Below are 25938 nucleotides of genomic sequence, written 5' to 3' on the forward strand. Positions count from 1 at the left end.
TTTGATTCCTGGTCAGGGCACATGCCCCAGTTGCAGGCTCGATTCCCCATAAGGGGTGTGCAGGAGGCATGTAGGAGGCAGACGATCAATAACGCTCATCACTGATGTTTCTATGTCTCTCTCCCCCTCTCCCTTCCTCTCTCTGAAATCAATTTTTTAAAATTTAAAAAAAAGAAAAAAAAACTAACCAGAAGATAATCCTGATCCCTGTATATGTACATTTTGATGAATCAACATATTGAAGGACTCATATGGAAAGCTAATGAATATTCTATTAAGACCCTCCCTTGAGACTCCCCCTAGGATTTCCTCTAGCCAAAGAAAGATTAAAGAGTGTCAGGACAGGCTAGAGAAACAAGATGGCAGCGTAGGTAACAGCTGTACCCGCCGCCTCCCACAACCACATCAAAATTACAACTAAGATACAGAACCACCATCACTCAGAACCTCCTGAGATGTGTCTGAACAGAAGCCCCACAACCAGGGACCTGAAGAAGCACCGAGACAGACAGGAGGGGTGGAGACGTGGCCTCAGGCCCACACCCGGTGCCAAGGGTTAAACCCGGGAGGGAATCTCGGCGGTGGAGGTTTCCTGGAGGAGGGCGGGGTCCCAGCCCCACAGCAGGCCCCCAGCCCAGGGCTCCAGGGCCAGGAAGAGACATCCCCACAACTTCGGGCTGTGAAACCAGCGGGGACTGTGGGGGAGGGTCGCAGAGGCTGTGGGAGCCCCAGCAGCTCCTCCTAAAGGGCCCGGCACGGACTCACTCGGACGCTCCCTCTGAGCCCAGCGCCGGGAGCAGCCTGAAAGGACCCGGGACACTCGGGGAGGAACTAACCTGCCTGAGATCCGGGCGAGAGGTGGAGGGGCGGCTTCCTCCCAGGCAGAAGGGCTGGCGGAGGCCATGGCTCCTGTGGCGAGTCCTCCCCGCACACAGCCGGCAGGCAGGCGCCATGTTTGAATCGCCAGCACCTGACTCACACTTTGGCCCCGCCCCGTGATTCCCGGAGGCCCCGCCCCTCCCCACCTGCAGCTCATCCAGGCCATTTCCAGGGGCTTTTCTATGCAAGTGGCCTCTCAAGCCTCATGCTTAGGACTTTCCTAAAATCTCTCAGACAAGCAGCAGCAGGCCCCATATGACTTGATAAGTGGCCCCAGGCCTGGCACTAGCGGCAGCCTGCACTGGCTCATAGCTTGGCCTCTCCTGGACACCTCCAAGCCCAGCACAAGTAGCAGCCAACTACGGTTTGCTGTGTAGCTCATGCTGGGTGGCCCTGGGCAAGGCACTGGCAGAGGCTCACTTTGCACCTCCCAGGAGGCCCCAGAGACAGTGCACCTGGTGGTCAGACTCGACCACGCTGGATTACAACCCTACTACACCCACGAGTGACACACTCAAGGGTGCACTTGGTGAACACCAAAGCTCCACTGAAGTAAATTCTGTTCCATAGGGGTGTCTCCAGCACAGCAGCTCTTTGGCTGTAGTTGCAGCTGGTCCTCACAGCTGACTGGCTGGGGATCAATTCCTCCCAGGGACACCAACAGCAACCAAGGCTCAACTACAACAGGACAGTGCACACAGCCCACACAGGGGAGCACCTAGAAGGCCCAGCTCAGGTGACTGGGGAGGCTGAGCCACTAGACCCTACAGGTCACTCTACAAATTCCAGGAGACACAGCAGCTCTACCTAATACATAGAAACAAACACCTGGAAGCAGTTAAAATGCAGAAGCAAAGAAACATGTCACAAAGGAAAGAACAGAAGAAATCTCTAGAAGAGGAACTAAATGAAATAGATCCAAGGAAGCTAACAGATACAGAGTTCAGAATTTTGTTTATAAAGATGTTTAAGCATACTATTAGGGAAATAACTGAGAAAATCAATAACATAATAAAGTTCCAATTTGAAATGAAGGCTACACAAACTGAAATGAATAATTTACAGGGAATCAACAGTAGAGCAGAGGATGCTGAGAATCAAATCAGCAGTTTGAAACATGAGGAAACAAAAAACACCCACTGGAAGATCAAAAAGAAAAAAGAATCCAGAAATATGAAGATAGTATAAGGAGCCTCTGGGACAGTTTCAAGAGGCCCAACATTTGTATCATTAGGGTATCAGAAAGGGAAGAAAGAGAGCAAGAAATTAAAAACCTATTTGAAAAAACAATTACAGAAAACTTCCCCTACCTGGGGAAAGAAATAGACTTACATGTCCGGGAAGCACAGAGGGTCCCAAACAAGAGGAACCTAAAGTGGCCCACAGCAAGACACATTGTCTAGTGCAGGAGCCAGGATCAGTGCTCCTCAGGCCTTGCAACCCTTGCCTGAGCTCCCTCTCCAGCCCTGAAATCCAACCCCACCACCACCCCAGTGCCAGCCTGCTTTTCCCATCCTGGAAGTACAAGGTCTCTATTCACTTGCTTTTCTTTAATAAAGGGCTTAATTGCCAATGAGGAGGCATTTGATGGTCCCAAGGCAGAGCCCTTGAACGAGTAAGAGTTGTTTATGTTTAAGGAAGGGAGGAAGGAAAACAGAATAAGGGCAGTGGAGATGTATACTGTAAGTGTAATTTTTAGACAGCACTTCTATAAAATGGGATTCTTTTGGAATGCACGTGTTTATTCATCAAAGATTTATGGAGCCTGCTGTGAGCCCATTAGACAATGAGAATGCAGACTAGAGAGACACAAAACCAGCCCTCAAGTAGCATCTGGAGAACAGCCATCAAAGAGCCTCCTCTCATCCGCCATGAAGAAACACTGCTTATCATCACTTTAAACAGCGTATTATTACTTGTCTGTAGGACATAGCTTAACTTTCTATATCTGAAATTACCTGTTACTTACTTTACCTTTTACAGAGAGGACTGTAGATCAGATTTCCTTAGAATACAGCCCACACAGCACCAACAATCGCAGGAGTTTTCACGGAGTTGGAGCTAGGAGATGGATATAAAACTCCTTTGCTCACATCATATGATCCCTCTTATGGAATTACAGGTGGCAAGCCTGTTGGTCCTCTGATTACATCTTACAAAGAAAGAAAGCAAAGCTCATAGAAGTTCAGTAGTTTCCACAGAAGGGGGCCAATTCCAGAGAAAGGCCCAGGTATCTAACCAATGACTCATCTACATATATAAGCAACTCAAAACTTTATCTTCCTCACTGGAAGCTGAAGGAAAGTGGAAGCCTGGAGCTGCTGGGGAGGGGGTTTAAAGGTCAGGGTGTTGTCATCAGAATGAGATTTACCATGAAGCTGACAAAGCTTAAGTTTGGGGTTCCGCACTTGCTCAAGCTCCTTTGGAGGCTCATCGTATAAAAAGGTAACCATTCCTATGCCTTCCAATTAGGAAACTGTAAGTTCTCACTTGTTTTAAATTTATAATTTCTCGGGTTCTATTTTCTCACTTTAAATAAGTGTCCAAAAATTTTTTATTCTTTTCCTTAAATAAGCACCCCAAAATTGTACAAGTTCCCAACAAACTGGTTTCCCATCTGGTGGTTGGCCCCACAGCTCTGTGTTTGTTTGGCAAGAGGAGGGTGGTCACAGAGCGCTGAGGCACAGAGAAGGCAACTGTCAGCCCCTGCAGATGTCATCCCTTACCTCACTCACCCAAGAGGAAAACCCATATGTAAATAGCACTTAAAGTAAATAAAAACACCCGCTAATTGTTTTCCTACATGCCAAAGAATGAAACAAAGGCTACCAGGGCCAGGGTGAAAAGTTGCTAGGCGAGGAAACACCCACTAGTGAGTGAATGAACTGAGGAACTCACCCGGACTTTTAAGTGTAATGAAGGCAGTTTCGTGGTGGTTATTAAGGATCAAAACTCGCCGGAGTTTTTGATCCTTAATGAGTCCATAGGTCTCATTAAGGACTGAATGAGTCCATAGGTCTCATTAAGGACTGAATGAGTCCATAGGTCTGTACGATGTTGGTTATAACAGCCCCATTGCTTATTGGTCAGGAAAGTCTTCAGTTAGGTCCAGTAAGGGTCTGGTGTCCCCCAGATCCCTAAAGACTCGCAGTCATTTGTCAGCTTCAGCTGTCAGAACCAGCTATGATGACACATGACATTCCATTTTGATATCTCCTGTGCAAGAGCTGCTAGGGTGGAAATTTTTCTCTTAGCATACAATAAACCAGGAGCAATAAGGTACTCAGCTTAGGGCTAATCTACCCAACAACCATGATTAATATACTTACTTGTCTGGCACACAGCAAGTGCTACATCATATTTTCTAATATCATGATAATCGTATACACTTTACAATTGGAGAAAGTGGGTTCCAAAGAGGTCAAGCAACTTTCTCAAGGACACCCAACTAACAGTGATGGAGCTTGGATTTAGCTTGAGACACATTTACACATTTCAGAGTCACATCTCTGTATAGTTTAGCCGTCCCTCTGCAGGGGTGGCTTCTGGTAACACTCCTGCTGCCCACTGTGCCAACACCTAACATCATAGCATGAAGGCTCCAGGCCAGAGGCTCTATCAGGAAATGAAAAGGCCCCATGGCAGTTGCCACTCCAAGGACAATGGAGGAAAAACAAAGATGGAAATCTTGCAGCCAGAAGCCAGTCTTTGAGAAAATTCTTCCACTCATCAGATATGTAAAATAGTAAACAAAAGACCCCTGGTCAAAAGTCATCTTATTAGAAATACTCAATGCAACTGATGTAATAATAAACCTACCATATAAATTTTTTTATGTTTTTGGAAACTATGCAAAGTGGAATTATCAGAATTCCTGTGTGGATAGGGTACAAACAGTAGTACAGTTGTGTGAGGTTCCATATTTTATGCATCCCAAGGTGTCAGATCACATATCGGTACACCAGATGCATCCTATCCTGACAAAGTCTGACAGCGTCTGATGAGAAGGCACATAAAATTGCCACCAATGTTTAGGAATGACCTGGAAAAAAAAAAGAAAACAGTGCTTCATTGACAAAACTCCTATACATAGTCAATAGATTAACGGATGCAGTTTAAGTGTAATTTGATTACCTGACTATATAACACAATTCAATTTAGTTTTATATATTGTGTTTATATACTGATCATATTCAAGACAAATATGACAGGAAGGAAATATCCTGGTGAAGCCAATAATGTAAATCAAGAAATGAAAATTAGCAGAGCTTGAAGGTGTCCAAAACTCTCTTGCTGTAAGAAGATAATGGAAACTAAAACCTTTGATGGTCAAACTCATGAAAACGGAGAGGGGAGGAAAGAACCACAAATAACCAATAAAATGCAGATGAGAATTATTATAGAAAAGATCAAGATGATTAGGAGAATCAGGACACTCTAACACAGGAAACAATCGGCAGGAAGATGGACAGTATTATAAAGGAAAACAGTTTATGCAGATAGAGGAGCAAGCGTGAGACCTACAGCTGCTTCATTTTAATGAATTTGGTGACTTTGCTATGTGTTGTGTCCTTTACTTTGCTATGTGTCCTTTATGTATCTTTTTTTATATAGCCAAAAACATAGGGGGAAAGTATTCTAGAGATTTGTCAGGTACACAGTTAAGAGTCTATTATGTTGTTCACTGCACTTTGTGAAGTTTGTTTTTAAGTTTTGTAGTTTGCTATGATTTCTTTTCTAATTCCAAGCATTCCCTCTGACAACTAATTTTGTATTTGTAATGTACTATCTTTCTTCAAGAGAGTCCCTGAAATATATGAGCTTCAAGCCCCAGTAACCATGGATCTGGCTCTGGGAATGGGTCATACAATTTTATTGCCTGCCAATCAATGCCAAACCATATTCAGACATTACCTTCTCTGCCCAAAAGAGAGAAGATTCAATTGTTTAAAAGGTTCTGGGCTAGAGAAGACATAGATCCAGATGGCCCCAGAGTCTCACTTTCTCCCTGCTTTTGAGAGTTTGGTGAAAGGTGCCAATCAGGATTGTAGCTTTGGCAAAAAAGAGTATGTTGCCAAGTGTTGGCTGCTTTTTGTACCTTTCAGAAAGACTCAACAACAAACAGTGAATTCCGACTAAGACTAACCAGTCTGAAAGCAGAGAGGGAGGGAAATAGAGCTATGCCAAGGCAGGTGCTTTCTGCTGTGGTCCTTAATCTAAGTTGACCAAGTTGACTCTCAGGGTTGAAAAAGCCAACTGGTAAATAGTTACCATTTATTGAATGAATGAATGAATGAATGAATGAATGAATGAATGAGCCAACTGCTCTTCTGCACTGACTGTAATGCCAATTTCTATATTAGTCATGGTCTTTATTGCAGACAGCAGCATCCACTATAATTAATTTTTACACACAAAGGGCTTGTTAAGGATGTAAAGAGCTCATAGAGTTGTTGGAAAAGCTGAAGAAGTAGGCTACAGCTGTAGGGCAGCTTCCAGAATCAGAGATTTCCTTTTGTGGAAGCAGCAGCTCCCTTTGTGGCTCAGTTTGGTGGTGTGGTTTTGGAGGGTGTCCTTGAATCTCAGCCTAGGGTGATTTTCTGCAGAACCTGGCCAGTACAGGTCATTTAAGGGCAGTGGTGATAATCTGCCAGTCTTATCTCTTGCTGTGAGAATAAATAAGATCTTTCCAGAATTGTATTAATAATGTCTGACCCTTTTGTGGGATTTTCTCAAGGACTCCCCCATGATAAAACTCAGCACTATGGAGCAAAATTATGCTTAGAAAAACATCAAATAATTAGACAGTGATATAGGCAGGAATAGCTGTCTTTACTGATAGTACAAGGATCAGTAAGTTAGTGGGAATTAACCTCTGTAATAAGAACAAGAACAGAAAGATGAGTCATTTAAATTCCACTATCTATGTTATTCTGTCTTCTTTCTCTGTCACTCTGCATCTCACACTACCACCATTGTCAACAAAACTGAAAAAAATTATGCCATAGAACAGAATAATCTTTAAAATTTTTGTGTTTACCACTGGAAGTTTCTTCCAAAGCAGGAATATTTAGAAGTTGCCTACAATTTTGAATTATTTAACATTATAAGGCAGATTTTTTTTCATTGCCTGTGTTTGGAACATATGGCAAATATCCTATGACTGCAATAATATACAACAGGTTCTCTATGTCGTGGAGTGGACAACTATTACAGACAAGTTCAACTCCTAGAACTGTATAAATTCTTCATGATACAACAGATTAGCAGCAACTCCATGATCAATGGCTTTTGGTTATTGATATTTTCATATCCATCATACAGGGGATATGGAAATATATCCATTATATAGGGGATATTTCCATATCCATTACACAGCCTTCCATACATAGATAAGCTCAGGGAAATGCTGCAAACACGTGGCTTTCCTATGCTTGGCTCTTCAACACCTCTGGCAACAGACCTGAGAATATTTTGCTCAGTAATTCCTTTGATGAACTCAAAGTGTAAAATTTCTCTGCAGGATTTTGTCTTCAGTGCAGATATTCCTTTCACTTCTGGAAATTTTTTTGTCTACAGAAGAACCCATCAGCAAAATGATTTGACTTTGCTACCCTCCCCCCAGCCCATCTCTAAACTTTTCTGGGCGATAGTACATGCTTACCAGGCTCACTGGAATTCACTTTTCTATCCTGGCACCAACTAAGTCCTTCAGGCACTGCGTGTGGTGGCTTTGCTCTGTGTCAATCTAGCTGACTGGAACTCTGCTTCCCTGAAGTCTTTCCCCAGAGGATTCCGGCCTGGGACTGTACACGAGCGAAATCTGCGTGTGACTTGGAAGTCCCGAGGTAAACAGCTGCCATCATGCTTCGAAGTTCAGCGCACGGCACAGAGGCTGGTGCAAGTCACACACGTGGTTGATCTGTGGCTCATCTTGTTAGCCGGGGGTAGCAACAGGATATGCAACGCCCTCAGCTCCCGCCAGATCACCTCCTTCCCCTTCTCCTAGTCCCAGCCCCGCACATGGACAGCTCCGCAGCGAAAGGCGCCAACCTCTTCAGGTCCCCAGGATCACTGGGGTTGGACGCAGTGAAAGACAGGTGCCATTAGCACTCATACCCATTTGTCCACTTGTCCATTTTCCTCGGCTTCATAACCAGCTTTTCTCCCCAACTGCCCGCCTTATGGACCTACAACAACTTCAGGCCGATCTCCAGACAGCTCCCCTCCGTGGTCCCTGGTTGGAAACTTGCCTCTGATCCTCCACCCAGCCTCCCTCCAGCACTTACTTCCTTAGCTCTCCCACAGTTGTGTCAAGCCTAATCCCTGTAACGAACCCCTTTATCCACACCACTCACACTGCTTCTGTTCTTCAGACTGAACTCTGACTGATGTGCTACTGAGAAAGCTGACAGGGAGCAGAGTGACAAATGAACCCGAGAAATGGGCTGCAAACCTCGGCCTGTTCCTTACAGCAGCCAGAGCAGCACCCACTCGGGAGCCCAGGCAGCACGCCAGTCAATGCGCCTCATTCCTCACAGTCGTCAGGCTCCTCGCATTTTTTATGCTCTCTGATACGGCCATTTCGCCCCTAAGAATTTATCTCAAGGAAATGGCTATGGGTTGTATAATACTTTGATTAATCACTTGCTGAAACTTTCAAGGGACATATTTCAGTGAAAATAGATGCTCCAGGAAGCGCTGTCTCAAGGTGGGTAGTTCTGCTGACTGCAGAACTTTTTGCTTTGCAGAGATGAACGACTCTGAACTCTCAGTTTCACAGGGGACATCTGAAAACCGTCTGAGGAGGGAAAGAAGAGAGAAGAGGCCACTGTCTGGGCGGAAGAATGGGGGTAGAAAAACACAAATATCAAAGGGCAAATGAGTCATCATTTCCACCGTGTGGTGTGCACTGTGTTTCCCCATGAAACGTTCATGTCTGATCATTCACAGCGGGGCTGGTTCTATCTGGAGACAAGTCAAAGTGCTGAGTCCTTCAAAATGAGCAAAAATAGAGGAAAAAAAAAAATGAGGAAATACTGGCAACAGTCTAAGCGCTGAAAATTGGTAATTATTTTAATAAATTATGTCATTTCCAGACAACAGAATATTAATCTACCATCAAAAAATACATGGTAAATGTAGTTTAGTAATGTGAAAAAACATCTTAAATGAGGAAAGCACATTTCAATAGAATATAGAGTATGAGCAAAGAAAAAAGACAGAGAGGAAAGGGCACATACTGACCGTTATGGTAAGTTAAGCAGATTTTTATTTTCTTTCCCTACAGGTCCATAGCCCTTCCACACTGTGGGCTTCCTCTGCCCTCACCCCAGGCCTCGATTTCTACGGATGCCTCCTCCAGCTCAAGCAAAGCCAGTGCCATCGTGGTTTATGACATTCCAGTGACATTTGTTCCACTTCCAACTGGAGACCTGAACAACAGGGCTGGAGAGATCTGGCAGCTGGGTTTCACACCAACGCTTTTTCATTTGCAGGCCATCGGAGGCCCGAGATTAGAGCAGCAGCTCCCAGAGAGCTTTGCTTTACTCGTCACCCTTCAGCTGATTCCAGGCACATCCGTGCCTGGGCCTCTTAACCCCCAGCCAGCACAGGCACCTGGAACTGCACAAGGAGCCCAAGGCAGATGCCCTTCTCTGTTTAATAGGAAATATCTTTGTTCAGTCCTCCCTTAAATACACATTAGTTGTAGATAGCCACACAGCAGCAGGCTGAAGAAATGTCCTTTGCATTCTTTGTCCCAACCGTGACCCATTTTATGATGCCACAGAGACAAACAGACCTCTGTGGAAACTACCTTCAGAGCCAGTGGCTGCCACCTGCAAGCATCCTGAAACTCAAACTCGGTGCTGATCATAAACTCGACTTTCTCAGGAGCGGAACTCTCTGCTCACCAGAGAGCCCTGGGAGAGCCACTGTTCTGTTCCTGAGTTGAAGAATGAAGCCACAGAGACAGACTGACCCTGTCCCCCACAGTCACCCAACTCACCACATACGCCACATTCACAGGGGAAGGGCTGCAAACAAACTAACCAGGTTCTTTCAGCATGCTCAGATTTGTCTTTGAAAAGTCCCTCACTCTGTCCCCTCCCTGCCTTGGGTACTCCATACTGAGGGCTTCCACCAGCCAAGAGGCACAGCTTTGGCTTCTGCATCCCCTGAGCCAGGCAGGAGACCCCATGAAGGCTGAGCGACTCTCCTGCAATTGGATTCAATGGTGGCTGAGCCCAGCTCTGCGTCAGGCATGAGGTTAAGCGTCTGTCATGTCAGCTCCACCAAACCAATCTGAGCAGGACACAGCCCATGCCCTTCAGAAGCTCCTAGGGTCTACTGGGAATGGTCACACGTGTGTGTGCGCGCGCGCACACACACACACGCACACACGCACGCACACACACTGCCCCAAGGGATATAAGAAAAGTACAAAGTACCAGGAAGTTTAGAGGCAAAAAGTCACATTTATGAGGCCTCATCCGTAAGGCGGCCCGATCTCTATGTGAACTCTGTATAAACAGAAAATAACATTCATGGCACATAATCAATTTAGAAACCCAGTTTGCTATGTTGATTATGCCCCTTCTACTTGCCATCCTGGGAAACGCACTCAGATTTCCCACGTTTATGCAAATCACGCACTTTATTTCCTAGCGGAGGCACTTCAGTCAGTCTGATGAGAATGTCACAGAGAACATGGGTCCTGGCCACGGGCACCAGGGAATGCACCGACTCATCTCTATTTCTTATTTTATTGTACAAACACCTCATATTTTCTCTGTTCCAGGTACTGTTCTAAGCACTTCATAAATATTAACTCTTTGAATTCTCACAACCACCCAAGAGGTACAACTCCTCTCATTTTACAAGTGATAAAAATGAAGCACAGATTGATTATATAAGTCACCCAAGATCATGTAACTAATACAATTCAAATCCTAGCTAACAGGATTCAAACTCATGCGATCTGTGATCTTCACCACTACACTGTTTACCCTCTCAGGTGTAATCTCTGATGGAGACAGTTTGCCGTGGGTGTCTCATGTTTCTACACATCTTTGAGCAGAGGCACAACTTTCTTTGTTCCTAACGATTGTTTCGAGGATGTTTACATAGAAAACGACCTTTGAAAGATAGAGCCGTTGTCTCCCTCTGGAGCAAAAGGCAGACATACTTACGGCTCATTATAAATGATTCAGGCTCCCTGAGCTCAGGTTTGCTCTCCTACAATAGAATCAACAGGTGATACCTGGCCCTCTTCAAATCTCTGTAGAATTAGGGCTCAGGGAACAAATGCTGGCATTATGGCTGCTGCTACTGCTAAGAGTAAGGATGTCCTTTATCTCTGACCTGTGTGTCTCCTGTCTTCTAGATCCTAGGTCGATGGTCAACCACTGAGCCACATCTGGCTGGGCTTCTCCTGTCTTCTGCTGCATGCATAAAACTGTACTCGGCTAACTGTTCACTTGCAGGTAGTATAAAATCTCAGGCCTTTTACATTCTCAACAACCTATAACTCCATTGGGAAAACAGATCTGCTCCCCAGAAGACTTTCTAGAGGAGGCAATGTGTGAGCCATGTCTTAAAGAAAGTGATGGAGATGAAAGGCCTCCCGGTAGGAGAATGACAGGTAAACTCAAGAAATAAGAGTATGCCTGACACTGCCTGGGGTGGCTAGGCCCTGTGACTTCAAGTTTCAGTCTCTCCAGTAAGCTCTCCACTGGGGAATAAACTTATTTTTAGATAAGTCCTCTTTTATATTTCTGCTGCTCTTTAGAAGCTGCAACATGATTTTCTTTTTCTATTCTGTCAAATTGGCCACCCACGAGCTGAGAAAACCAAACCACACTGATGAAAATTCATTCTGCCTCAAACATTGCTGACTGCCTTGGCCTCTAGGAATAGGACTTTCTGAAGCTAACCATCCAAGTTCAGCAAGAGCTGAAGGGGTCAGTGACAGGCTGCATCTTCAGGAGCCCTGACACTTTCTCTTCACACCACATGTGTGCCTGCCATTGGACTGAGGTTTATGCCTCTGTTACGAGTTTTACTCTAAACATTTGTTGTAATAAAACATCTTGGAGCTTAACTGATGTCGACTCTTGATGGTAATAGCCACACTTATGATATTGTTCCTAACCTGAGTGTATAAAAAAGCATCTTGAAGATTAAAATGGGGGCTTAGTTTACTCTAGCAATATATGACTGTCTGGTATTGGGCTGTCTCCGGAAGTAAAGACTGAGACAAGGATTCAAATGTGAACAGTTTAATCCTGCTGAAAACAACCCGGGAGTCTATGTAGGGTCCATACCTCAGAGCTCTCCCTCTTGGGAGTGAAGGAGCTGGAGTACTGTATACCAGCTCCTGTTTGTCTTTGGTTGAAGGCTGTTGGTGAGGTGGGAAGACCCAGGAGGAGAGGACAGTCAGTTCCCCAGCTCCACTACTCCCCAGGAAAAGCGATGCAGACACTGGCAGGAGGACATTAGCCAGAACCCACTGCAGTGGTGAGGCCTGTGGGGAACCTTAGACTGAAGGGCCTCTGCTGCCAGCAAAGGACATTGATTCACCCCTCCCTAGGAAAGAAAAGAAAAAAAATCACCTAATGGAATGGCTAAAAATCCAAGCCTCAAAACTGTAAAATATATACATTATATATATATATAAGTAAAGTTTTCTGGAAGGATCCTTGCTGCATAAGCAATGCAAAGGAAAGATGTCTCTGGCTGGCATCTGCCCCAAAGCAGCTGCTTGAGCAGCACGTCGGCTGTGGAGGGGGAAGAAGAGAACTGGAGAGGTTCTGCCCAGGGCCAGTTCTCTGGTGGCACCTTTCACTTGTGTCTGAATTGGGCACAGACACTGATTACCCTTCAGTCAGAGCAGCCACTAGCCCCTGAGACCCCGAGGTGGCCGCCTGAGGCAGGGGGTGTTTGTGCCTATGTTGGCGTGGTGTTTTCAGTGAAGTTGCCCAGAGCACCCCTCACTTTCTCCCAACCACAGATAGAGCAGGCTCATGCCCAAGATGCTTATCAGGGAGCAAAGGACAAACATGGAGCCACCGTGGGCTCAAAACTCAAGTCTGTGAGAGGAGGGTCCGTGGAATAATCACCATCCTCTGCCTCTGCAAGGCCCTCGGCTTCCAGAAACGCAGACTTTATCTTTGCAGGCACGGGAGCAGCCGTCGCCTCCCTCGGGGTTGCCCGCGCCCTTCACCAGCTGGCCACCACCCAGTTCTTGTCCTATCTGCCAACCACCCCCTACTATCAGCACCGCTACCTCAACAGCTGATTGTTAAACATCTTCCCCAAGACTGAGTTGCTCTTTTTACACATACACATTTATTAACGAAGGAAATTTGATCTCATTACTATAAGTGAAAATGCTGTACCACAGTCAACAATGAACACAAAATAATGTTCCCAAGTTTCTTCTTGACCACCACGGTAGGCTGTGGTCTTGAGGGCTGCTTGCTCTCTGTGTCTCTCTCTGTCTTTCCTTTTCTCTCTCTCTTAAAAAAAAGGGGGGGGGGAGCAGGATTTGATCTTTGATTAATCAGGACTGAAACAGATGCCTAGAAAATGCGCAGCAGAAGTAGGCCAACACCTAGAGCTGCAGTTGGCAGTGGAGCCCTCCCACCCTCCAGCAGGAACCTGCACTATGACACTCTCCACAGGACACGGGGGAGAAAGGTTTCCAATCTCCTTCCTCCAGGGAGGAGCGGAGGACCGAGCCCCCAAAGAAAGGAAAGCAAAATGGGAGAGAAAGAGAGAAAAGACAGGGACAGAGAGCAAGGCAGGACGGTGGAAAGAAAAGCACACGGCGCTCACCACCGCCCCCTGCCCCTCGGAAGCTGCAGTGAGCATCGTTCTCTAGCAGGAATTTTCCTCTCGTTAAAGCAGAAGGAGCTTGCAACCCTGTGGAGCCTTCCTGTGTGATAATTACTGCAGGACTGACTGCTGCGGGACCCCTTCCACGGAGGCATTTGGGCTCACAATTTAACCTGCAAAAAAGATCCACTCTTAATTAAAAACCAAGCTGACCTTTTGGAAGGCTTATTTCTAGAAGAAAAGAACTGACTTTTTAAGATTAATAACTCCTAATAAGCTCCATAACCACAATACCAGTGGGCACATGCACTTGAATATCTGATGGCATCTATGATAAGGGTGTCATACTAACCCATGCTGTGCCTTCCTGAGCTCAAAATGGGAAATGAACAGATGGGAGGTGGTTTGCAGAGGACAACTCAATGGGCAGCCTTTGTGACTATAGTAAAGGGGCTAGCTCTTGGGGTGAGGGGGTGACAAATGTTTTCTGTCCCAAGAACCCATGGGAAGGACTGTGCAATGTAATGTGTTGATGTGAGGTGGGAGGGCTGACGGGTAACCACAGGGTGACCCTGACAATGGAGGGGTATCAGTCAGAAGCTCTTGGGATCTATTCCCATACCGATGGGATTCTGCTTTACATGTTTATAAGAAAACACAGAACTTCCAGAGAGAAAAGATGGTTTAAACTTAAGAAATATCTGAGCCTCATCCTCACCTTTGAGATAAACCTGGAAAAAGGCAGTAGAGAAGAAAATTAGAAACAAATATGTCTCGGAGATACAAGTGGAATTAGGGTTTCACATTCAATGTATCTGACCAGGGATCAGAAGGATTTGATTCTGCATCTTCCCCTGAGGGTAGCTGCTACAGTGTCAATTTAACCTATGTGGACTCAAGTCTCTGAGAAGGAGCAACAGTGCCCTTCTTCCGTAGAGTAGCTTTGTTGTTCTCATACGTGTTATAGTTGATGCTCACAGTAACTCAGTCGGAGCAGAGACCAGAGAAAGCAGGTATTGTTCTCCCCATTTCACCAATAAGGCCTCCTAAGACTTGACTCTAAGTAGGGGGTCATCATTCTAGTTCTGCCACTTGCTGGCTCTGTGACCTTGAATGGGTTAGTTAACCTCCTTGTGCCTCAGCTTCTTCATCTGTTAACTAGGAATAAGAAAGCACTAATTTCATAGGGTTGGTATAAGGATTAAATAAAGTAATATAAGTAAAGTGCTTAGGAGAGTCCTGGTACTTCATAAGCTCTCAATAAATGTCAGTTCTTCTTGACCAAGGCATCGGCCCTTGCATTCTAATCCAGGAGAGCTCACTGATTAAGAGCACAGGCTTTAAAGTCTAACACAAACTCCATTTCCACAACCTAACTGTGAGACTCAGTTTCCTCATCTGGAGAACGGATGGGTGGTAATAGTACCTACCACACACAGGAGCTGAGATTATATGTGCCCAACACCTTGATTTTAGACCTGTAAGACCCACTTCAGACTTCTGACCTCCAGAACTGAAAGATAGTGAAGCTATGTTGTTTTAAGTAACTGTGTTTATGATAATTTGTTACAGCAGCGGTAGGAAACTAATACAGAGACCTTGCAGCTTCTGCTAGCATGCTTTTTGAAGCTAGCTATTAAATAAAAACAGTCTGACTACCCTGATGGACAAAAAGGTCACAGACAAAGAGAGAGGGCCTGAAGGCTGAGAGACAATGAAGGGAGGGGAAAAGAGAACCACCCAGTGCCCAGGCTTTGTAGCTACCCTTTTGAGGCACCCAACAGGTGAGTAAAGCCATTGTGTCCCCTTCTCTATCAAAATTGTCCTACTTATAGGGCTATTGTAGGGTTAAGGAGATAATGATCCATGTAAAATACTGACCATAGTGCCTAGAATATAGAAAGTGAGCCCTCTAAAATGACAATAGCATTAGGCAAGACTAGCTCTGCACGGAATTTGGAAGTGAGAGAGGTTTATTTCAGAGTTGTCCCAACCCCCAGTCTCAACTCAATGCCTGAAGGTCACCCAGACCCCTTCACACTAGCTTCTAATATGTGTTCAGTCCTTGAAAATACCCTGAAAACTCAACTGTCCCTTGATTTATCAGGACTCCCCTCACTGATCTCACTGACTAACCCAGGTGTTGTGGGGTCCCCAGGAAATCTATATACTATCCTTCCTAAGTAAGAGGAGATGAAAGTGGAAAAGAAGAGGGGGGATTTCAGGCTTGTGGAAGGAGAAATTTGGGGGCAGCTTTTCATATTCATTCAAATAGCATCATGTCAACAGCTCCTTATGAACATGAGACCTTCTCCACTTTCTATAATTTATTACATACACACACGTTTGCCCAAATCTGAATTTATCCCAAGCACAAAATCAATGAGTTCAATGCTCTCCAGTAAAATACTATTCTAAAACATAAATGTTGGCATTTCTCCAAGCTATCCTCACCTAGCATAAAAATTAACATAACATTGAGAATTTTAACTAAAATGCAAACCACAACTCTTTAAGTGGGTTTTTTAGTGCAACTGTTCCAGTTTTCTATTGCTATATAACAAATCACCTCCATAACTTAGAGGAGTAAAACAGCTATGTATTATCACCTCTTAGAGTTGACAAACTCAGCTGGGTGGTGCTTGCTTCAAATCCTTCATTTGGTTGTAGTCAGAATGCAGTTGGAACCAGTGTCATCTGACAGTTTCTTCATTCATGTGTTTAGTGCCTGGGCTGGAAAAGCTGGACTCTGCTTGTGCATCTACCTTCAAGCAGCCTCTGCACATGGCTAAACTGGGCTTCCTTGCAGCAGGGCAGTCTCAAGACAGTCAGACTGCTCATGTGGTGGCTGGATTCCCAAGAGGGAGAATTCAAGGAGACCCAGCAGAAGCTGCAAAGCTTATCATTGGGAAGTTGAACAGCATCACTTCCACCATATTCTGATTGTCAAGAGCCAGTCACAGGCCAGCCTTAATTCAGTGAGGTGGAGGAATAGGTTCTACCTCTCAGTGGAGAATGGTTTGTATATGAAGGGAGGGAAAGAACTGAAGGTCCCATCTTGAGATAAGCCACCATCCTGTCCATCCATCTCTTTCAACAATGTTAAGATGGAATGGAGGACTGGAAAAGTTAAGTCTGGCCAGAGTTTGCTAAATGGATAATAGTAAATTTTTTAATTGTTCTATAAATAATACATGTTTGGTTTTTTAATTAGCAAATAGAAATAGGTAAATAAAAATAAATTAATCACTCATGTCACCCAGAGAAAAAAATCACTCCTACTTTGGTTATGGGCGAAATTAATATTTATCTCATTAGGAAGAATTCAGACAATTTTTTAGCTCCCTCCCTTTTGAACACCAGTGTAGTCCAGGAAATTATTCAATGTTACTCAACTTCGTTGGACAGGCAAAGAGCCAGCCCCCAGATGTCAGGACAAATATTGGGGCTTAGGGATTGAATGGGTTAGAGACAAATGATTTGAGCAGATGCCTGGTTGAAGTTGTGAGAGGGAACATCTGCTGTCCTATTTGCAAAGGTATTTGGTAATCAAGAGGACGGTGTGAATGCACAAACGGAGCGAACTGTATTGAGATTCAGAGCATGAACACTGATGTCAGTGCTTTGTAGCTAATTTGATGGAGAGTGTTACATTGTGTCTCTAATTTTACAGAGTGAAAGCAGAATGTTCCTCTCCATCAGGGTTTGCTACCAATTTTCAAGCAGAGTGTGGCCTTGTTCCCATTCCTTGGACAGTGGAATGAGCAGGAACAAACCACAGGAACCAAGCCTCAGTTCCTGACATTAGCTAGCCCAGATTTTCAGGCTTCACTAGTTTCAAATGACATAATAAAGTCGCATCTATGACATAAAAATGATGGCGCCTCGGGTTCTTATCCACTTGGCCCTCAGAAGGTCGGTTCTTCCACCAGCTCCCTGTCCATCAGCATTTCTGGGGGTCCCGTGGAACCGCTTCACACACCATGATGCTGTTTTCATGGCTGATTGCAGCCTGGCCTCTGGCTGGGGCTGGTGGCTCCCTGGTGGTCCCTGGCTCTGCTTCTTTCCAGCTACTACTATCTTCTGCTGTCCCATTCTGAATTTCTCTCAGTGAATGGGGAAATCAAGCCATAATGTTTAAAGAGGGGTTTATGGAGGTTTGGAGTTAACAGAGAAAGATTATGACCAAAAAGGACCCAAAGCTGGACAGCAGATCTGGCTCTCCATAGTCCCTGACAGTCTTCCATGGGGTCTCTGGTCTGCCAGCCTCTTCACATACATCCAGAAGATAGTACTAGCTTACCATGTCCCGTGAGAAGCATCCTCAAATAGTTTTTCTTTTAGAGTCAAGACCATCAACATCCACAAGAGCACCAGAGAGGAGAACTCTCCCTCCTCACCTTACTCCAGCCCAAGACTTGCCTCCTGAACCTCTGGGGAGAAGACTGCCTGATGGTAAAGAAAAACCATCGAAACTGACATGAGATATTGTCTCCTCTTTAGGAAAAAGGCAGGAGCTGGTCCCACACAGCAACTAAAAAGCCTGCCTTTGGAGTCAAACTGATGTGAGTGCAAGTACCAACCCTGCCGCAAACCAGGTATGTGACTTGGGAAAAGGCTCAGGCCCTCGAGGCCTTAGTTTCCTCAATATTAAAAAAATAATAATATCACCTAATCCAATAACTCATCCACTGAAAAATATTTTTTGAGTGCCTGTAGGTGCTCATAGTTTCCTGGGCATCAGTGATTCCGTGGTGATTAAAAGCACCCTCTGCTCCCTGGAATGTCACTGGCTGCCATGTAGTAAAGGACCAATCATTGTGTAGCTACCATTGTCATCACTCGTGAAGGGAGAGAAGATACATCGCATGGCCCACGTTTCCTCTTTGCAGAAAGGCAGCCACTTCTCCCTTACTGCAAAAAGGCGGGACTAAGGTTCTGGAGGGTGGGTTGGGCTAGGTGCACACCTTCATAGTGCCACACTCCACGGCCCTAGAGGCCTAATCTGGCATTCTCACCACAATTCCAACCACGTCTTGGGGTTCATAGCTTCTGGAGGACCCAAAGAGGGGTTCATGCTCTCTCTACCTCACTATCAGCACAGTCTTAAGTGAAAGTTAACTTTAGCAATGGCAGTTCTCCCAAAAATGCACTTCTTAGCAAGTCCTTGATGATGCCAGCCTACATGTCCAGTGCTTTAGCATAGTCTCCTGTCCCCATGGAACTGAGGCTTCCTCTCAGCCACCTGCCCCTCCACGAAGGGGCCATACACACTTGCCAGCCATCACAAAGTAAAATATGGTCCTCTGTGATGCACTGGAATGAGGGAAAAGCCTTGTTTGACTCCCACACAATGAAAAACAGGAGAGATTTCATTGGGAGGATTCTATAAACACTATGTCTTATGACCACTAATGGTCCATGATTTCTTCTACTTCTCTCCAGCTTAGCTTGATCAGAATAGACAGACACCGAAGCCCAGTTTGTCTAGAGGAAGGAAGCTGTGTGTGTGTTTTATGCCCTGTTTGATGAGAATGCCCATGAATACTGATGAGTCTGCTCTGTACAAGGCAGGAGTCCACAAGCATGGATGGCATCAGTCTGAGAAGTGCTCAACAGGGAAGACGGTGGTGAAATTGTTTTTATAATGGGAGACATTTTTCACTTATTCACTCAGACGTTCACTGAACATTGTGCTAGCCACCAGAGATAGAAAGATGGAACAGGCAGTTCCTTCACTGCCTCAGATAACTCCAAGTCCAAGCAGAGACAGATAGATAAAAAATAAACCCACTGTAGAGGTGCTGCACCTCTAGCAAATAGACACAGGTATGAGTGGATAAGAGATATTTACTGGCTTCTCCTAATTTGGAAGCCCTGTTTAGAGATTATCTACAAGGTCCTGCTGCAGTTGGCTTGACCTACTTAAAATGTCAGTGGGCGCCGTGATTCCTCTGCTCTAAATCTCCAGGGGCGTTGCACTCACTCAGCAAGGGCCGTATTCCTTGCAGTGACCTGAAGGGCCCTGTCCCGTTCTGATCTCCAGTCCCAGCCACCGTACCCTTAGGCCACACAGGGTGGCTTGATTTGCTGGAACACTCCAGGTAAACCCCTACCTCAGGGTCTTTGCACTTGCTTTTTCTCTCTGACTTGAATGTGGGTGCGGAAATCATAATAAGTTTACTCCACGTCATTCAAGTATCACCTTTTATTGAAGCCCTAATGGCCATCCTGCTTGAAACTGCAGCTCAACCACCTCCTTTCCTTTTTTCCCTGTCTCTATAGCCTTTATTACAATCTAATAAACTTTATTCTTCTTAGTTGTCTTGTTTATTGTCTCTCCTTCTTCTCTAGAAGTTAAGTTCCAACAAGACAGACATTTTTGTCTGCGTTTACGGCTATATTCCCCAATGCCTAGAACAATGCCTGGCACTTTTGTTGAACAAATAAAGGGTATGACTGTGGCTTTTGTGTGTAATAATGCCCATGAGTTCAGAGTTCTGGAGCTTTTTTTTTTTAATGGACTTAATATTGTAGAGTAGTTTTTGGTTTGGCAAAATTGAGTGGAATGCAGATTGTTTCCATGCACTCCTGACCCCACACACACTCAGCCTCCTCCACTATCAACACTCTTGTTATGAACTGAATTGTGCCTCCAAAAAAATTCATATGCTGAAATTCTAACTCCCAGTATCTCAGAATGTGAATGCGTTTAGAGATAAGACATTTAAAGAGGTAATTAAGGTTAAATGAGGTCATCTGGGTGGGCCCTAATCAAATCTGACTAATGTCCTTAAAAGAAGAGGAAATTTGTATACACAAGGAGATAACAGGGATGTACTCCCACAGGGAAAAGACTGTGAGGACACCGGGAGAAGGCAGCCATCTGCTAGTCAAGAAGAGAGGCCTCAGGAAAAATCAGTCCTGCTGACACCACGATTTTAGACTTCAGCTTCCAGAACTGTGAGAAAATAAATTTCTGTTGTTTAAGCCACCCAGTCCATGGCATTTTATTATGGCAGCTTTAGCAAACTAATATACTCCTGCACTGGAGTGGTACCCTTGTTCCAACTGATGAACCTACGTGGGCACATCATTACCCAGTGTTTATAGTATACCTTAGGGTTCACTCTTGGTGTTGTACATGCTATGGGTTTGGACAAATGTATCCACCATTACAGTATCGCACAGAATAGTTTCACTGCCCTCAAAAACCTTACATCTTAAAATGTGCTCCATTTTTCATTCCTTCTTCCCCCAACCCCTGGCAACCACTGTTCTTTTCACTGTCTTCACAGTTTCGTCTTTTGCAGAATGTCATATAGTTGGAATTATACAACATGTAGCTCTTTCAGTTGGTTTCTTTCACTCAGTAGTATGCGTTTAAGCTTCCTCCATGTCTATTCATGGCTTGATTGTTCATTTCTTTTTAGCATTGAATAATATTCCATCATCTGAATGTACTGTTGTTTGTTCATACATTGACCTCCTGAAGAAGGTCTTGGTTGCTTCTAAGCTTTGACAGTTATGACTTTAACCCCTATAAACATCTGTGCGCAGGTTAGTACCAAGGAGCACAGTTTCTGGTTCCTATAGAAAGAGTATGTTTAGTTTTGTGAAAAAACAAACAACAAAAACCTGCCAAATTGCCACCAGCAATAAATGAGAGAGCTCCTGCTGCTCCACATCCCTGCCAACATTTGGTATAGTGAGTGTTTTACATTGCCTTCACTCTAATAGGTGTGTAGTGGTAGCTCACTGTTGTTTTAATTTGCAATTCCTTAATGAGATATGATGTTGAGCATCTTTTCATATTATTTGCCATCTGTATACGGAGAGGTGTCTTTTCAGATCTTTTGCACATTTTTTTAATTGGGTTGTTCATTTTCTTATTGTTAACTTGGAGCCTCTTAAACAATGAAATTAATAAATACTGTTCAAATATTCTGATGTCGATGGACTCATTTAACCAGAATAATCTGGTATATTACATATAGCAGCGTGAATCACAAGTTGGGATTGTGAATCACCTAAGAATGGAAGATTAATGGAGAAAAGAGATTTTAATTTTTTAAACTATTTATACTAGCTCCTTCTTTAAATAGTTTTTATACAAAGTGAACATCTATTTGCAAAGCCAGACATAGAGAGAGTCTGGCATCTGTTGTCAAAACTAAGAGACCAGAGACTGTGAATTTAAAGTAGGGCTCTGCTGGTTATGAAATCCTCCCCCAGGGGAAAAAATGGGTAATGCACACACTTCAGTTCCTTGCCTGCCTTGCTAGGATTCACAAGGAAGGTAGTAAACACTTTCTTTGGATTCAGTAACACCTAAGTAAACTGATCAGGACAAAACACGTTGCAAAATGTCTCAATGTGTTGGTTCATGGCTATTTTTAAGGCACACAGGCAGCATGTATGTGAAAAAGGTCCTAGTAGTTGTCTAGTACAACAGCAATCTATAAAAAGGTCTTGGTCTTTGTCTTGTAAAACAAGAAACATTTTGCTGAGATTTTTTAATCTTTCTCTGATTTTTCATGCTGGCTCTTTGTTACAACCTAGGGGTTGACATGTATTGAGTTCCTGTTGCAGAAAGATGCCTCCATTTCAGGATGGAGCCTGCAGGTCTGGCCTTCTCTGAGACACCCCCACCACCTAAACGAGCGTGTATCAGAACATACAACTTACAAGGAACCAAGTGCAAAGGCTTGTTTCCTTGGGACACTTGCCTGAAGCCTCTCTGGGTCTTTTTTCTTAAAGCAAAAAATAAAAAAAATGTCAAGCAACTTCCACTATTTCTGAGACCTTGAATCTCTTTGTTGACAAAAAACTAGGTATTTCCCCAAATAAAAGTGAATCAAAGAACAGGGCAGAGCATACCTTATGTTGCTTCCCCTCATAAATTTTATAGTCTAATTCACCAAATTCAGACATCAAATTCAGTTTTCGATGTGTCCGTGTTTTTTGGTTTGTTTTGTTTTGTTTTGTTGTTTCATCAAAAGAGAAAAAGGTATGAGCACTGTGGAGAACTCTTTGACAGCTGTTTATAAAATAAAGCATACACCCACCACGCAATCCAGCAATTGCCCACTGAGGTATTTACCCCAGAAAAAGGAAAGCAAGTGTCCACATAAAATCTTATGCATAAGTGTTCTGGTAGCTTTATTCAAAACAGCCAAAAACTGGAAACAATCCACATGTTTATGAACAAAAAGATAGATACACTGTCGTACATCCTTACAATGGAGTCCATCTCAGCAACCAAAGGGAACAAACTACTGATTCATGTAGCAACCGAATCTCAAAACCTGAGTGAAACGAAGCCAGACCTAAAAAGCATGCATGCTGTACGATTCCATTTATGTAAAGCACAAAAGCAGGCAAAACTAATCTATGGTGATAACAATCCAGCAGTGCTTAATCTCTGGAGAGGGGCTAGATCGGGGCAGGAAATGAAGTAACTTCTGGGGCAGTGGAAATGTTTCATATCTTGGTTGGGATGGTGCTTACACAGGACTATACATTTGCCAAAACTCAGCAAACCAAATGCTTAAAATCTGTATATAACCACTGTACGTAAATTATACCTCCATTTTTTAAAAGAGGCTATTAAGGAAGAAAAGAAAGAACAGCCATTAAGGTAAAAAGAAGAGCAGTGGTCTCTGGTTTCTGGGGTAATTGAAGCTCCATGTTTGGCCTATGTATTCAAATGAATTGTTATTATCCTGGGATTATTGAAAGTCATCATCAGCCAGATGAGAGCGAAAGAAAGAGGAAACAGACCTTCCAGAAATCATGTTCCCCAGGATTTTTTTAAAGCGCATTTTTCAGTCATTATCTTGAGAGAAAACAGGCAGCTGGGTCTCTTAACAAAGAGGTTTAAATAGGCTACTAGGAAAAAAAGAGAGGAGAAGTTGAGGCAAACAATGCCTGTTTCGGTGCCAGCCACACAAAACCAAGCCCGGGAGGCTGATGGCTCCTGTCTGCCACTAACATCGTTAGAGGCATAACATTCAATCACGAAGGGCCCTCCAATGATTGGCGTGATTGGAGGCATATTGTTAAAAAATTCTAAAACCTGAAATTACAGCAGCAAATGCACTGATGGCCCTCGCCCTCATCTGTGAAAATAGATGTAAATGCGAAAGGAAAGATCTGAGGCTCTTTGTGTCCCCACGGGCATTGTCACCCGCTCACTAGCTCCTGCTTCTTCTTACCTGCAGTCGCAGCTTCAAGTCCATCTGCGTTTGAACTGCCGGTTTCAAAGTTCCTGTCTGACCCCCAACCCAGTTTATTCATCTCTCACCCTCTGTTCAGTTTTGCACAAAATTATCAAAACACGAGTAATAGGAAATTTGCGAAGACATCACACAACGTGTTCCGAAAAGCAAAAATAAGGGAGGCTTGGGTTTTGTTTAGCAGGTTTCTCTCCTCGCCGCAGACCACACACGTATGCTGTTTAACTGCAAAATTCAGATGTTGGATATGGGGGGCGGTGTAGGGAAGCCTGTAACAAAGAAACACTGGGATGCCTTCTAAATTCTACTAAGACTAAATTAACTACGTGAGCAACAATACAGGTACCGCTTCTTTTCTTAAACATATATATTAGCGGAGATGCAGGCTAAATAAATAACTGTTTAGTGAGAAATGAATTATGTAAATGTAATTTATAGCATTAATTTGGGCTTGTAAATTTAATCCACTCAAACGTGGAAAGGTTCCCATGCAATGAATATTTCTGAGGTTGTTTAATATGTTAAAATAAATATTGAGCAGCTGACAGAAAAATATGTCCTCTGCATCACAAAAGCTATTTTGAGACAATAAATTAGGGACCTGCTGAATATTTACAATCATGAGTTTTTAACTCTTCGGTAAATTTTCTTCCTAAAATATTCAAGCAGCAGGCAGATTCTGGTGGCAGCAGTTCAAAAATGTGCACGCCAAGAGAACATTTTAGGTAAATAAGTGCTACAGTATAAGATGAGGGGCACTTTTTGTAAAATAGGTCTATTTAATACCACCTGGGAAGCTGCAAGAAACAAATATTTGGGGAGCTTTATGCTACCCCAAAGCCCTCTTCGTTAACCATTCTCCCTGGTGAAGCGTTTACAGTGATGGCTTAAATATTAAAGGGAAAAATGAATGAGTGACTTAGAAGCATTTTATTTAAGAGTATAAAGTTGAGACTTTAAACAAGGTATTTTTAAAAATAACTATAGAGTGTTAGACAAAAATTACTCATTCAGCTTCTTGTGGAGGGAAAAGGGCAGCCTGGAGGTTTTATATAAAAGAGTACCAGCTGGAAGACTTGGGGGAGGTCAGATGGGTTCTGCTGGCCACATGGCTGACCTGTGTCACCAGGTGGGAACACGGGCGTGGGAGCAGGCCACAAACTCTTCTATCTTGATATGAAGGTTTGTTACTCACTATTTTGGAAGTGATCACCACTTCTCAGATTGCTGGTATCATGCCGTGGGATTCCCTGAGGGAAACACTGGAGCCCCTGTGAGTGGTTTCTACTTTTAATTTTCTTCTTCCTCCCGGTCTCTGCAGCACTGTGTGCAGCCGTCTCTGAGGGCTGATTACAGACTCCCCGAAAGAAGCAGAAACTGTGTCTTTCTTGTCCCCCATCCCAGACTTGCAGCAGGGGAGCCCCGGGGCCTGGCCGGTGTTGGTGAATGAACTTCAATCCACCCTTCCCATCCCCACACTCAGGATTGGTTTGTCCCCACAGCAGTGATTCTCAAATGTGTTTTACCCTCTATGACCTCAGGAGAGGGGAAGGGAAGACCTGTCTGTTCTTGGGCAGGTGTCCCCTGAGTGCAGAATTTTGAGCTCCCCGCCTCTGGCCTTGTTTGCAAAGACGCAGCAAGTGCAAAAGAGTCCAGAACGGATGCAGGGGCCCAGTGTGGACTCCCAGACCCAGGGCATTGGCATGTTTTGATAGAGAAATACTTTTTTTTTAAATCCTCATTGGAAGATATTTTTTTCCATTGCTTTTTAGAGAGAGAGTGGAAGAGAAGGGGAGAGAGAGAGAAACAGCAATGTAGGAGAGACATATCAGCTGGTTGCCTCCCTCATGCACCCCGACCAGGGCCGGGGATTGAGCCCACAACCAAGGTTCATGCCCTTGACCAGAATCGAACCTGGGACCCTTCAGTCCGAGGACCGACGCTCTAACCACTAAGCCAAACTAGCTAAGACAAGAAGTAC

This window comes from Miniopterus schreibersii, assembly GCF_964146895.1.
Source record: "Miniopterus schreibersii genome assembly, chromosome: 11".
NCBI classification, from domain to species: domain Eukaryota; kingdom Metazoa; phylum Chordata; class Mammalia; order Chiroptera; family Miniopteridae; genus Miniopterus; species Miniopterus schreibersii.